This window comes from Corythoichthys intestinalis, chromosome 6 (assembly GCF_030265065.1).
Source record: "Corythoichthys intestinalis isolate RoL2023-P3 chromosome 6, ASM3026506v1, whole genome shotgun sequence".
Classification (NCBI taxonomy): Eukaryota; Metazoa; Chordata; class Actinopteri; order Syngnathiformes; family Syngnathidae; genus Corythoichthys; species Corythoichthys intestinalis.
In genome coordinates, this window is record NC_080400.1 from 42,373,442 (window position 1) to 42,388,280 (window position 14,839).

The 14,839-nt window shown below is 40.6% G+C and overlaps 1 protein-coding gene across 2 annotated transcripts in view; it reads left to right on the forward strand.

Annotated features, from left to right (window-relative positions):
- usp2a (ubiquitin specific peptidase 2a) overlaps nucleotides 1-14,839 on the forward strand; it is a 95,452-nt gene continuing 80,613 nt past the window's right edge. For both annotated transcript variants that reach the window (XM_057839046.1, XM_057839048.1), the window contains exon 1: nucleotides 1-179. The gene's annotated coding sequence lies outside the window, so the exon portion shown is untranslated. The remainder of the gene's footprint in view (nucleotides 180-14,839) is intronic.

Sequence of the window (14,839 nt, forward strand, 5' to 3'; positions counted from 1 at the left end):
AAACTACTCGCAGCGTTGAAAAAACGACCGGATTCCAGCATAGACCTGATTAAACCCCCGGAACTGCGGTGTTCCGTCAACCAGCGTCCACTGTAACTTATGTAACGGCGGAGAAAGCGGCACAAGTCTGCTAGCCAGCTACTTTTGCTTTGCTGCGTGGTCTAGTCTCCCGCTGCTGGGTGAGTAAATACGGTTACCATCACACCGGTCGACACAAACGAGCGTCTAAACCCAGTCGTCAAAACCATGGAAACGTTGCCTTTTCAGCGATGGCTGAATTCGTTCCTTCCCGGACATCAAGTTAAAATGAAGCCGCCGAGACACGGCATCCATGGTGGGAAAGTCTAAAAGTTGTCCAAATCGTCGAAAGAATGAGCGGTTGTAACTGTCCCAAAGCACTTTGCATCTGTTTGCATAGCTTTACAACGTAATAATTTGTCACCAATAAAGTTAACCAATGAGTTGTGTTTGAAAGATGCTGCGTAATTGTAACATTTAAAACCGGATATGGCTTACATAAATTAACGTCGCTGTTATCAGAGAACGTGCAGGGTCCCAAAAAACTGCGTTATCTGAAGCTAATTGCTGTTTTTGAATGAGTTTGTAAACCGTGAGCCATCATCACTCTATGTGGTAGCCTTACGTCCTGACGCACTCCTGTCTCCGCCCCCTACGTTGGCAGTCTGATATTAGCCGGGTCGGACTGGTTTGCTGTGAAAATGCGAGTAAGTGTGCTCGAATCGGCATCACATCATCCGGTGTTGAATTACCGATATGAACGAGTGGCGATTTTTTTTTTTTTTAAAACAATTAATTGGAGGATCTTTTTTTTTTGGTCTTCTTTTACTTTCGGCTTTTCCCTTCAGGGGTCGCCACAGCGAATCAGTTGACTCCATCTAACCCTGTCCTCTGCAGCAAGGGCGTAGGTTTGCATAGGGACGGTAGGGACATAACACTACCAACTTTTCAGGATGCTTAAATTGTCTCTACCAACTTTTACCAACCTACCATTAGTGAGTAAATTATTTTCATTATGTTCAGAGTTACATTTATCCCTTTTCATTTGCTGAATGGTCCACCCCCCCCCCCCCCCCCCAAACGCACATTTGATTGGCTGATGACTTGACCAGAGGTGGGTAAAGTAGCCATAAAATTCACAGTAAGAGTAGTGTTGATTCTAAATAATATTACTCAAGTAAAAGTAGTCATCAAAAAAATTATTCAAGTACAAGTAAAAAAAAAAGTGTTCGTTGAAAATACTCAAGTAATGAGTAACAATGTGAGTAACTGCTTACAATGTTTGTTTTTTCAAATCATGGTATATTTTTTTCCTCAGCACAATTTGATTAATATGAACTGTTGTCATTATTACTATGCTATATTAATATTATTATAACTAGTGCTGTCAAAGGATTAAAAAATTTAATCTATTTAATCATATGTCAACTTTGTGATTAATCATGATTAACCCTTGAGAGTCGAAGGACGCGCCGGCGCGTCCTCAGCGCACGTCGTCTTTGAAGTAGGGCTGTCCCAAACGACTAATTTTCTCCCGATTAGTCAGCCGACTATTTTTACGATTAGTCGACTAATCTAATAATTAAAAAAAAATTGGGGGGGGGGGGGTTTGTTTACTAATTTAGCAATGAAATTTTTGTTGATGCTTATCAATTCACAAAAAACATATTGGAACACTTAAATTATTTATTAAAGTACAAATAAAGACGTAAATAACAATAATAAATCACAAATAAACAATGAGTTCAAATGCTGATAGAATTAACTAGTGTAGCATCCCGATTGAAAAGGTGGTCTCTTAAAGGGGATGTAGCGCCCTGGGAAAATTTTGATATTCCATCATTTATCCATAAACGCATGCCTTTTGTTTTCATATCATGCCACTTCGTGTAATTACACACAAGAAAATGAGAGAAATTTGGCTCGATTGTCAAGCTAAAACGACCGGCGCCCGAGATCTGGCAGATTGTGTGCGTGACGTCACGTCAAGTGAAGAGAGTGCCACCGGCCACTAGGGGGGCAGCGCCTGTCTGCATCAATATAATTCCTTCTAGTGTGGGGAGAATTAGGGGTGTTTTGAGCTGTTTATGCTGATGCATTGTGTTCGTCCTGCACATATTCCAGGTTCCCTCATGAAGAAACACCGCTCGTTGTCAATAAAAGAGAATTCAGAGTTGGCAGTGAGGGCTGTTTCTTCAACAAGAAAAAGGCTCAGTGCTTTAATACTGAATGGCGGCGATGATGGCAGTCAATTTCGTTTCTAGTTTCAGCGACGAATCCGACGTAGAAGGACGTAACGAATGTTCATCTAATGGTGACGAGGAGAGTTGCAAAGCTTTAATCGGTGTTATAGGTGACCAATTTGAGCCCAAACGAACGCCAATGCAGCGTAATGAAACGGTCATTGAGGGGAGCAATGACACTGATGAAACATCGGCAGCAGATCGTGTGGGAAACACCAATGATTTGTTTAGCATTTCTTTTTGTGAAGCTGATACACCGTGACTGCAAAATAAAGGAATGCATAGAATAATTATAATTTATTGCGCTATCATAGCTTTTCGCTCTGCCAACAGACACAAATATGAACGGGATCAGAGGATTTGTTCTATATATTTTACGAACGATCATTTATACACGTGTCGAGTCCTGTATCCAAAGGCGTGACATTTTTTTTTATTAATTATAAAAGAGTACTCACTCTGGCCATTTCAAGCTTGGCTGCTCCCTTCTTTGCGTAGCTTTAGCCTCCTTTAGCAGTCATCGTCTCTCTCTTGATATCTCGGGACATTTAGGTGGCTGTGCATCTATGGTCGGCACCGCATCTCCTTTGAGCAGCAATCTTTTAGCAAAACTCGATTTCTCTTGTCCATAGTTCGAGAAGCTTTCAGTTGGAAAATGCGCACCACAGAAAAGCGTGCCGGAGGCTGTGTCTAGAAAATTAGCCCTCTTTGCACGGACGAACTTTACCCATTTTCTGTGTAGTCCAGCTTTTTTTTTCGCGTTCAGGAACTCATGGATACTATATTCCGATAAACAACTATTTGTACACCACATAGCACAGCAGTTTTGAACCATTGTTGTGATGTTTTGGTCAAACAAACCCCAACGCTACTCTCTCGTCGTTAAAAAACAATGGCACCTAGCTCCGCCTCGACTTTCAATCACTTGTCGTGACGTCGCCGCCCCATTCGGCTGTTTCCGGAACACTTTCGGTAGTGTTCGTCATTTTCGATCTATTTTCGATAATTGCTCATTAATGTGATTGATTTTTTTGTTAACTTTATCAATATTTGTTATCTTGGCGCATAACGGTTCTATTGATGTCTCACACCCCCTTTGCCGAAACATCCCCTTTAAACTGATGGTTTACAACTTTTATTCCATCCTTGATGTAATCACACCGTAAGAGCTGCGGTGCCCACAAATAAAACAACACAATTAGAAATTAACAAAAACTTTTCACCTTCTTCCTTTTAAACCTTATTTATATATCAATGAATTGCCTTTACCTTAATTTATTACCTTATCATTGACAATCTCTCCCTTGAGTGCAATCACTGTATATACTGTATATATTTGACCTTTTAACCTTATATAATTTTCTATACCATAAAATAAACCATAACATGAAATAAACCTTTCAGTTAGCATTAAGGACAATACTAATAGCACTTATAGGCCCATTGTCAATGAAACATTATTATTCAGTAAGGCGACAGCACCCTCTGGTGTACAAAAATAAATAAATAAATAAAATTACAAACTGGGTGACGGCATTTGAGGTGTTTATTCACGGCCGACGTGCAGCCAAGCTTGGCATTGAAGAGACAGGACAGAAGAGTGTACCCTTCGTTGTTTCTTTGAAATAAGTCAATGTTTTGGACACTCTGGTGCGCTTTTTTTGGCCTTGTGCCGCTTTCCCCGTTTGCATACAGAGCATCCGACATTCTGAACTTTCCACGCATATATTTTTTTTAACCCTTCATTAACCGTCGACGGGATGTTGTGCTCGTCGACGGATTTACGTCATCGATGACGTCGACTATGTCGACGAGTCGGGACAGCTCTACTTTGAAGCGCCCCCACGTTTTAATTACGTCACCAACATGCCGTTGGTTGGTCTCGTTTTAAAGTGCGGAAGTTGCGGTTTACTCTCGTTATTATTTGAAGTCAATCGACCAACTAAAACGCGAGATATTGTCATTTAAGTTTTATAGTTTTATTGTCCTCTCAAAAAAACATTAAAACGCTGCATGGATCATTTGTTTATGTCTATATTTCCATCATTTCTTTTCCTTTTTCAAAACGGAAGCTCCATGAAAAAATACACAAATCAAACGAACCCTTTCGAAGTCACAGTGGAAGCACAAAATGCGTTTTTTTTTTAATAAATATAACTGCCGTGCGAGGTTCCACCGAACGAGAGGGAGGAGTGTTCTGAAGCAGCGAGGTGGCGAGTGACGGCTGTTTGGATCGAGCAGCGACTTTGTGTGACTTTGAGAATGAACGGAAAACTAAATTTAGCGCAAACAATTGTGCTTTTTGATCAACTTGAGGAAGAGGATGGTCCAAATTCATCATCATAGTCTTCTTCGGAAGAGTCCTCGAGTGAAGATAGTGACGGATTTGAACACGTGGGTGACGCCATCGACGAGCAGAGGTAAGCCAACTCACTTTTTTTTTTTAATGCTGAAAAAATTTCTTTTGAAAGTTTCTTTTGATATTGCAAGACAAAGTTAATTTTGATGCAATATAAGTGTGTGTTTGTGTATATAATAATAAAATGTGCATATCAGAGTCGTACGTGCACTGTGTGTATCCCAGGCAGGAATTTATAATTTGTGGTGTTCTTCTTTCTATATGAAGATTAGGGATGTAGCACATATTCAGCTATGGTATTCTTTCTATTCTCATACATATAGATTTCCATTATTATTTATTGCTGTATATATTTTTATTTTATACTTTATTATTTTCATAAATACTGACTTTTTTCATGTACATTTATAGTGACAATGAAAGTAAAGTGAAATGAAAATGGAAGGGTGGAAAGAGGACCGACACCCCATGGAAGTGTGGGCTGTGTGATGTAGCCCTGTGTCTAATTCCAGGACGAAACTGCTTTTCGGAGTGGCATGCCTGAAAAAAATGTAACTTGTTTATTGTAAATATTTTTTTAAATACTTTTTTTCCCAATGTTATATATATATTTTTTTCCCCACAGTCTTCTCAATTTGTGTATATAAATGTGTGTTCAAGAAGCTTGATTGTGTGTACATAGTTTTCATCAGGTGATGGGCCGCAATACCTAAACTCAAAGAGATGGCCTCTAAACACTTTTTGTGTTAGATGGTATACATTTTTTCACTGTTCTTCACTGTTTGGTCTGCTGTATATAACCTGTTTTGACTAGAGCGTGTATAAAGGCAAAAACGCCTATGGCTATACCTGTTGTTTATGTTGAATTGTCAAATATGACTATTTATTCTAAATGTTTTTGGTTTAATGTTCATCCTAACATGTTGAATAAATATTACAAAGTTTCAAAACGGTTCGTTACGCATGTTTGGTTGTCAATTGGACATCAATATTAAAAATTTTGACAAAACGATTTTGGAATTTTTGGTCTTTTTGGGCCCAAAATGATGATTTATAATTGGTCAGTGAAGGAAACAACAGTTTGGACATGAAGTTCAAGGTGTCACAAAAAAAGGGACCAAACCAGGCCATCGTAAACAATTCTTTCTTTGAAATATAAAGGCAACTTCAAAGGCATGCAAAATCAGACAAAACAGGCCCAGACCTTAAAGGGTTAATCACGTTCCCCTCGGGATGAATAAAGTTGCTCTTCAGGGAAAAAAATCTAGGAAAATACTATAATTGACTCAAAATTAGTTTTAAGAGGAAATGTATGATGTGTGAATGAATTGATACTTATCCAAATAGTTTTAAAATTTCATTTAACAACTCTGCTGTATAATACAATTTATTTTATTTATTTTATGCGAGCTAAGGACTTTAACAGATTAAAGTGCCTCAGACTAACAATGTGGCTCAAGTACCGTTTGGCATATTACCCAGAATTAACTGCCAACTTAAAGACCAGACAAGCACAATACAGTAACAATAACTAGTGTTTCAAAAAAATGTGTAAATAATTTGTCTGTTAAATTGAACATTTCACACAAATAAATGCAGCATTTGCAGTTTTACACTAAATGTCCTGAAAGCTGTGTGAAATATATATAAAAAAAAAAATCACACACTTAACTGAAAAACATTACACTAAACTGTGTGTAAAAGTGTTTAGAAACACTGCTTAAGTTATGCCAGTCATGCTCTATTTTTTTTTTTTTTTTAACCAACTGCTCAGGCAAACTAGCTTGTTGACATTTTCAGATAACAGAGCAGACCCTTTCTTTTGAACAATGTGCCCTGCCAAAGAAAAGTCTCTTGCAAGGAACGGTTGTGGCAGGTGTGGCTAGATACTTTTTTGCAAGGTGGGCCAGCTTACTGTGGGCACCACTGTGCGCAGACAGACCACTGTAGTGAACATGAGTTCATGAGTATTTGTGACAATAGTTGCCCGTGAAGGTGTTCTGTATGTTGGGTCGCCCGTGGCTATCTGGATGACATTTTCAAGACCCTCGTCTTCGACTACGTTAATGGGTCTACAGTCTCTGGCTACCCATGTAGCGATAGCAGTAGTCAACCTACTTGTTGTCTTTTTGTTGACAAGTCCGAGTCTGCACTCTGCCAGTGTAGCTTGATGACTGCGGCTTATTCCCGCGGTGTCAGAGTCATTGCTAACACTAGCGAAGATATGCTTTGCCCGAAGGTGGTACTTTAGGCTGGTTGTGCTTCGATGGAAGGACAGTTCATCACAGCAGTACGTTAGGCAGCTTTTTAAAACGAAATTTGCCATGAAGCAGTCCTGGGTCATCATCCTCACTCATCGTGGCTGGCTGCATTTTGTCCTGCATTGCCGCGCGGAGAATGTAAATATCAGGGTGTAGGACTACGGGAGGCAGTTGTGGCCTTAACTTAGTGTGAGCGGTAAATTGCGTTATTTTTTTTTATGCGTTAATATTTCCAGATTAACCATGGTCGTTAACGCGTTATTGTTGACAGGCCTAATTATAACCTATTACATGACCATATTAGGCCAAAATAATTACAAAAAAAATCCTCCAATTCAGACCAGAACAACAATATGAAACAGCGCGCGAGTGCCCTCTGGAGAAAAAAACATCATTAACTCTGATTGGTATAATGGAGTCATGTGGTTGTTTCGACGTCTCATTGGTGAAACTGAGACGGCCACCGTTGGAATCTCTGACAATAATAAAGTCAATATGTAAAATGAAGACGAAAAATGTAACGACTCTAGTGTAGGCCAAAGTAGTGGAGTAAGAGTAGTATTTCTTCACAAACCTACTCAAATAAAAAAGTATTGTGTGGTAAAACTACTCTAAGAATTACATTTTTCTAGAAAAAGTTACTCTAGTAAATGTAACTGAGTAAATATAACGCGTCACTACCCACTCCTCGACCTGACCCAACCCGCCTCCTCCGCCCCCTTCGAAAAGGAGGGATATTAGTGTTTTTTCGGCCAGCAGCAGTTGATGCTTATCATTCAGCGAATGAAAAGGGATAAATGGATAAAGATAATGGATGGATAAAGGGATAAAGTCTGAACATGTAAAAATACGTCATTGTTGCGGAGGTGGGGGAAACACCACTAATTTTGCTAAAGAAAGTCCGACTAGCATCAGAGTTAGCATAACATTAAACTGTGTGGACATGCTAACCTGCAAAACTACTGCGGCCAGGCCAGCCTCAATAAAGAAAAACAAGGTCAAGCTAGCCGTCCCTCATTTGGATCTTTGTTTGCATTATGTGCATAACAATAATGAAATGCAGTGGCTTCAGAGTGCAAGTCACTTTATTAAAAAAAAACTAAAAAAAACTGGGAGTTATCCAAGATCGGTTAATAATAATAATAATAATAGTAATTAGGTTCATATTGGTGAGAAATGTAGCCCTGACCCCCATTCAGTAATCTGTTTGGTTATATTAATGTCCCGTTCCAAGCAAAAAGTGTACATGCAGGTTATGCTGTTATATCATCCCTACCAATGTTAAGACCAAACCTACGCCCTTGCTCTGCATCCTCTGCTCTTACATCAGCTACCTTCATGTCCTCTTTAACTGCATTCATAAACCACCAAGTTGGTCGCCCCCAAGACCTCCTGCCTGGCATATGGAAATCCAGCATCCTTTTGCCAATACACTCACTATATCTCCTCTGGACATGCCCTACCATCTCAGTCTGGCCTTTCTGACTTTCTCTCCAAATCCTCTAACATGTGCTGTCCCTCTGATATGCTCAATCCTGATCCTATCCATCCTGGTCACTCCCAAAGAGAACCTCCGCATTTTCATCTCTGCTACCTCCAGCTCTGCCTCCTGTCTTTTCCTCAGGAGACCCAACAACATCGCTGGTTTCACCACAGTTTAATAGACCTTTTCTTTAATTTTAGCTGAAACTCTTCGATCACACCTGACACTTTTCTGCACCTGCTACACGGTTACAGCCTTCCAGCACACGCCTCTTCACTTCTTCTCCACATTCTCCATTGCTCAGGACTGTTGAGCCTAAATACTTAAACTCCGCCACCTTCTTGGTTTCTTCTACTTGTAACCTCTCTGTTCTACTTGTGTCCCTCTCATTTACACACACAGATACTCAGTCTTGCTACAGCTAACTTTCATTCCCCTCCTTTCCACCTCCACACTTCTAGTTTCTCCCCCACCTGTTCGCTTCTCTCACTACCGATTATAATGTCATTTGCAAACATCATACCCCATGGAGATTCCACCTCAATTTTTAACTCCTCCGTCACACCAACAGCACACCTCACCACATGGGGCATGAAACCGTACTGCTGCTCACAGATGTTCACCTCTGCCCTCAGTCTTGCTTCCACTACTCTTCCCCATAGCTTCATTGTGATAAATAAAAAAAAATGTGCAAAATGCAAATAGTCCATTTGTAGTTTATTTATATACAGTGTGGAGAACAAGTATTTGATACACAGTCAATGGGAAAACCCATTGGCAGTGTATCAAATACTTGTTCTCCCCACTGTATATACAGTGCCTTGCAAAAGTATTTGGCCCCCTTGAACCTTGCAACCTTTCGCCACATTTCAGGCTTCAAACATAAAGATATGAAATTTAATTTTTTTTTGTCAAGAATCAACAACAAGTGGGACACAATCGTGAAGTGGAACAACATTTATTGGATAATTTAAACTTTTTTAACAAATAAAAAACTGAAAAGTGGGGCGTGCAATATTATTCGGCCCCCTTGCGTTAATACTTTGTAGCGCCACCTTTTGCTCCAATTACAGCTGCAAGTCGCTTGGGGTATGTTTCTATCAGTTTTGCACATCGAGAGACTGACATTCTTGCCCATTCTTCCTCGCAAAACAGCTCGAGCTCAGTGAGGTTGGATGGAGAGTGTTTGTGAACAGCAGTCTTCAGCTCTTTCCACAGATTCTCGATTGGATTCAGGTCTGGACTTTCACTTGGCCATTCTAACACCTGGATACGTTTATTTTTGAACCATTCCATTGTAGATTTGGCTTTATGTTTTGGATCATTGTCCTGTTGGAAGATAAATCTCCGTCCCAGTCTCAGGTTTTGTGCAGATACAAACAGGTTTTCTTCCACAATGTTCCTGTATTTGGCTACATCCATCTTCCCGTCAATTTTAACCATCTTCCCTGTCCCTGCTGAAGAAAAGCAGGCCCAAACCATGATGCTGCCACCACCATGTTTGACAGTGGGGATGGTGTGTTCAGGGTGATGAGCTGTGTTGCTTTTACGCCAAACATATCGTTTTGCATTGTGGCCAAAAAGTTCAATTTTGGTTTCATCTGACCAGAGCACCTTCTTCCACATGTTTGGTGTGTCTCCCAGGTGGCTCGTGGCAAACTTTAAACGAGACTTTTTATGGATATCTTTGAGAAATGGCTTTCTTCTTGCCACTCTTCCATAAAGGCCAGATTTGTGCAGTGTACGACTGATTGTTGTCCTATGGACAGACTCTCCCACCTCAGCTGTAGATCTCTGCAGTTCATCCAGAGTGATCATGGGCCTCTTGGCTGCATCTCTGATCAGTTTTCTCCTTGTTTGAGAAGAAAGTTTGGAAGGACGGCCGGGTCTTGGTAGATTTGCAGTGGTCTGATGCTCCTTCCATTTCAATATGATGGCTTGCACGGTGCTCCTTGAGATGTTTAAAGCTTGGGAAATCTTTTTGTATCCAAATCCGGCTTTAAACTTCTCCACAACAGTATCTCGGACCTGCCTGGTGTGTTCCTTGGTTTTCATAATGCTCTCTGCACTTTAAACAGAACCCTGAGACTATCACAGAGCAGGTGCATTTATACGGAGACTTGATTACATACAGGTGGATTCTATTTATCATCATCGGTCATTTAGGACAACATTGGATCATTCAGAGTTCCTCACTGAACTTCTGGAGTGAGTTTGCTGCACTGAAAGTAAAGGGGCCGAATAATATTGCACGCCCCACTTTTCAGTTTTTTATTTGTTAAAAAAGTTTAAATTATCCAATAAATGTTGTTCCACTTCACGATTGTGTCCCACTTGTTGTTGATTCTTGTCAAAAAAAAATTTAATTTCATATCTTTATGTTTGAAGCCTGAAATGTGGCGAAAGGTTGCAAGATTCAAGGGGGCCGAATACTTTTGCAAGGCACTGTATATATGTATGTGTATATATATATATATATATATATATAATCAGGGGTGCACATAATTTTTTTGCCCTGGTTCTCAGAGGAGGACCTGGAGATGTGACTTGGTCCTCATTGAGCTTGAGAGCCGACCCGCCTGATGCGATAAATTTATGGCAAGCTTTACTTAGAGCCAATTAACTTTAATTAATTATATTAACAATTAATGCTTGCTTAACATCAACTGGCACAACAAAATTGCCATTACTTTGAAGTGAAATGTAAAGAAATAAAAAGCACCAATTCAAAATAAAGAGCATTATGCGGCTCTCACATTAACTCCAAGCCTTTTTAAAAGTGGGATGTCCTCCTCATAAGACCTCATTGAACGTGCATGTTTAGCTTTGTAAAATGCGAGCAAAAACACGTTTGTCAGCGCATGTCGCTGTTCATTACCTTTATTCCGCCGTATTCCGCCACTTGTCCATAGGGCAAGTGGGGTCCTGTTTGACATCGATAGTTTGCTTAATTGCCACAAGCTCTCTGTTTTTTTCGTGCTTTTCAAAGTTTGGATGGCTGAAATTCTTTGACCCTACATAAAATGCGCTGCTCTTATCGGCGACATTTGGATTCTCACGGCTCATTTTGTACCGCATTTCCGTGCGAGCATCATTTGCTTCTAGCCACGGTACCTCCTGCAGCCACTTTTCAGCAAAAGTCCTTTTTTTCGGTAGCTCCGGTGACGTCTCTGTCGTCTGTCTGTCTTTTGACGGGGGTGGGGGAACACGGAAGTAATTACTCAGTGTGGCCTGCCTCTTCAACATTTTGAGAAGTTACTTTCTCGTGTCCGCCGCAAATACAGCGGTCAGCCATCGGTACGCAAAAGCGTATGGAAGCCGTTGAGGGCCAGCGCGTTTGTCTACGTCCAGTACGCATGCGCGCATGCGGACCACTTATGTGCACCCCTGTATATAATATATACACATATATATTAGACCGGTCAAAAAAAAATGAACTTAGAAAAATTGCTGCTCCACAAGGTTTTTTTGTTACTTTCCTAGACAATAACAAGTACACAAAATTTCACGTTCATAGTCCTTTATTTAGTGTCCTCGCCCAAGCCCTTAAGATGTCCACTAGTGACCACTCTCTATGCGTTGCCCCCAGGCTGAGGGATAACCGATAAACTCCCAACTAGGGCTACAGCTATCGATTATTTTAGTAGTTGATTAATCGATGAACTAGTTTGTTCGAATAATCGAGTAATCTGATAAAGAACATACAAAATTAAAATACCTTAGCTGAGCCTCAAACGGTATTAAAAAAAATAAATGAGGATCCAAGTACAACAATTGGCTAACTTACATAGCAAAAGTCCGCTAGCTTAAACGCTATAAAATGCTAACTTTTTTATTTACAATGCTCTTAAAAAAAGGTTCAGGCATATAATCCACAAAAAAATGGCTAAATATACCTATAAACTAATGGATGGACTGGTCTAATGTAATACATATTTCTAAATAAAATGAAATTTATTTGCATAAAACTTAAAAAAAGGTAATCAATTGGAAAAAAAAGGAGAATGGCATAAATTTAATTAGGGGTAGGCAGCCCCTCCCAGTAGAAATGGGTTGGACGTCTCTTGCCGTCAATAGGTGTTTATTTAGTTTCCCCTTTTTTGTTAACTACCACTACACATAATCTGTGACCTGACCTGGCAGTGAATAAATTAAGCTAATGATAACCTTTGAGTAGATGTCCATTGTAGCGGCAGCTCTCCCTGAAAGGGTTAACAGATCATCGGACACTCATTGAACACATTGGCTACATTGACGGCGCAAAACCTCAAATCCATTCTGTCTGGAAGGGGTGAGTGGACATCATGTACAGTAAAAATGGATTAGACGTCACGCCCCATCAACGCCACTAAACGCCACATATATATAATTGAGATCTGCCATCCGCATATAAGCACATAATCTTTTGGGTCTTCTAGGTTACACTTGTATTCCAAATCTTAATAATGTGGCCTACATGACCCAAATTATGATGTGCACCTAGAAGAACATCAGTGGCCTATACTACGAAGCCAGTTTTCTGGCTTTGCAGGGTAACCTCAAGAGTAACTTCATCACGAGCAGCCTATCTTACCGGCTAACCGGGTCTACGAAAGGTGGTTATGTTGGAACCGGGGAGTGTTGCCATAGCAACATACGCCACATGTCAAACCTGATCGTCTGAGTTTAGATCTTCCTTAACCCCAGGATTCCAAATAACAACGCTCTAGTTAAACGGCACTCCTCCATGGACGTGTCCTCTTGACAATGACAGCGTATCTGGGTGATCTGTACGACATTGGCGCGCGGATTGTTAGGGGCTCTCTCCGGAGGGCACCGGTTTTTAGAGACCGCCAGAATCAGCTGGCGTACCCGGACAATGTTCTACATGAAAGATATAGGTTTTCAGCTGAGGGAATCCGTTACCTGTGCCAACTGATCAAGGCGGACGTCTCTAACGTAACCCGCCGAAGTCGGGCCCTCACAATCAAGCGGAATGTATGCCTGTCCTTGTGCTCTTTCGCCAGCGGACAGTATATGTATTCCATCGGTGATGCTGAATATATGAGTAAGAACACTGTATGCCGTGCGATTCGGAAAGTGGTAGGAGTGGGGTATGGAAACACTTCAAATTGATTGTTGAAAATGCTATACAGAAACCTGTGTCGGGTTCGCTGAATGTAAACGAATGTGGAGCTTTGCTCTCGTACAAGAAATATATTTAATGAACTGGGGGAGTTTTTGGGCTTAGGCCTGCAAATCAAGTTAATTGATCGGCTCGGGGCGGGTCAGGCTGGGTTCTTTTAGGCCCGATCTAACCTCTACTCTGAAGATTGGCAGAGGACATACATATTCATGTAATCAATGGGAGTAAACATACAAACATCCTGCTTCATGTGGAGCTGCACATACGATAAATTATTTCTTACAGTTAAAGTACGAAATCTTATTTTATTGTCCTGACAGCATGCTTTATTTCTTTTCATGGACATAAGTAAACTGGCATATTGACTCATTCACACCATCTATAATTTGCTGCCAACAGACCAGTCGCGCTCTACTCGCTGAAGAGGTGCAGTTGGGGTGTTTTAATTCCTCATAACTCCGCATGATTACCGCGCATTCCTCCTCCGTTAAGTAAGGTGCCCGTGCCATCGTCACAAGTAGTGTCTGACTCTGGTCTCCGCCCCGTTTTATGTGAATGCGCAGCAACTCTGATTGGGTTGACACAGGTTCGACTAATCAACCTCATTATCAGTGTCGTAGCACCAGTTGACCACAAACTAGGTAACCAGGTTTTGTCAACTCCGGTTACCCGCCGGCAGGGGCGCTGCCAGGGATTTTGGGCCCCATGAAAAGATATCACTTTGGGCCCCACCACCAGTGCCGGGACACACACACACACACACACACACACATTTAGAGTATCAACTACGTAATTTCCTGCATTCTGGTGAATCTTTACACACTAATTTGTGCATTTTCTGCATTAATTTAAGATGAAAATATATTTATGTAAACATACAGCGAATAGAGCAATAATGAATAGACTGATATCATCTTTAAGAAATGTACTGAAGCCCATCTTTTACAATCTAAATATATTTTTATTAGAAATATTCTCCAATACCACAATGAATGACTTAAGTTAAAACAAAACTTTTATTCTAACAATACTACAGCATACATTAACGCCAATCAAAAACACAATCTTTAGAATGATATAACAAACAAAGCGAACACCACACATACACACACACACACAAGCAATCACACTCACAATTACAAACAAAGCGAGCAGATTGCAGGTTGCTCAGCCTTAGTCACCAAGAGCCCAGCGCCGAGCTTTCTTGATAGCAAAGTCAAATCATTAAAGTCTAGCTTCCTAGCCAACTGACTTTCAATGGACAACATGGCAAGACTAGAAAGCCTGTCCTGACACATAGTGGACCTCATATAATTTTTTATGAGTTTTAGCTTACTAAAAGCTCTCTCG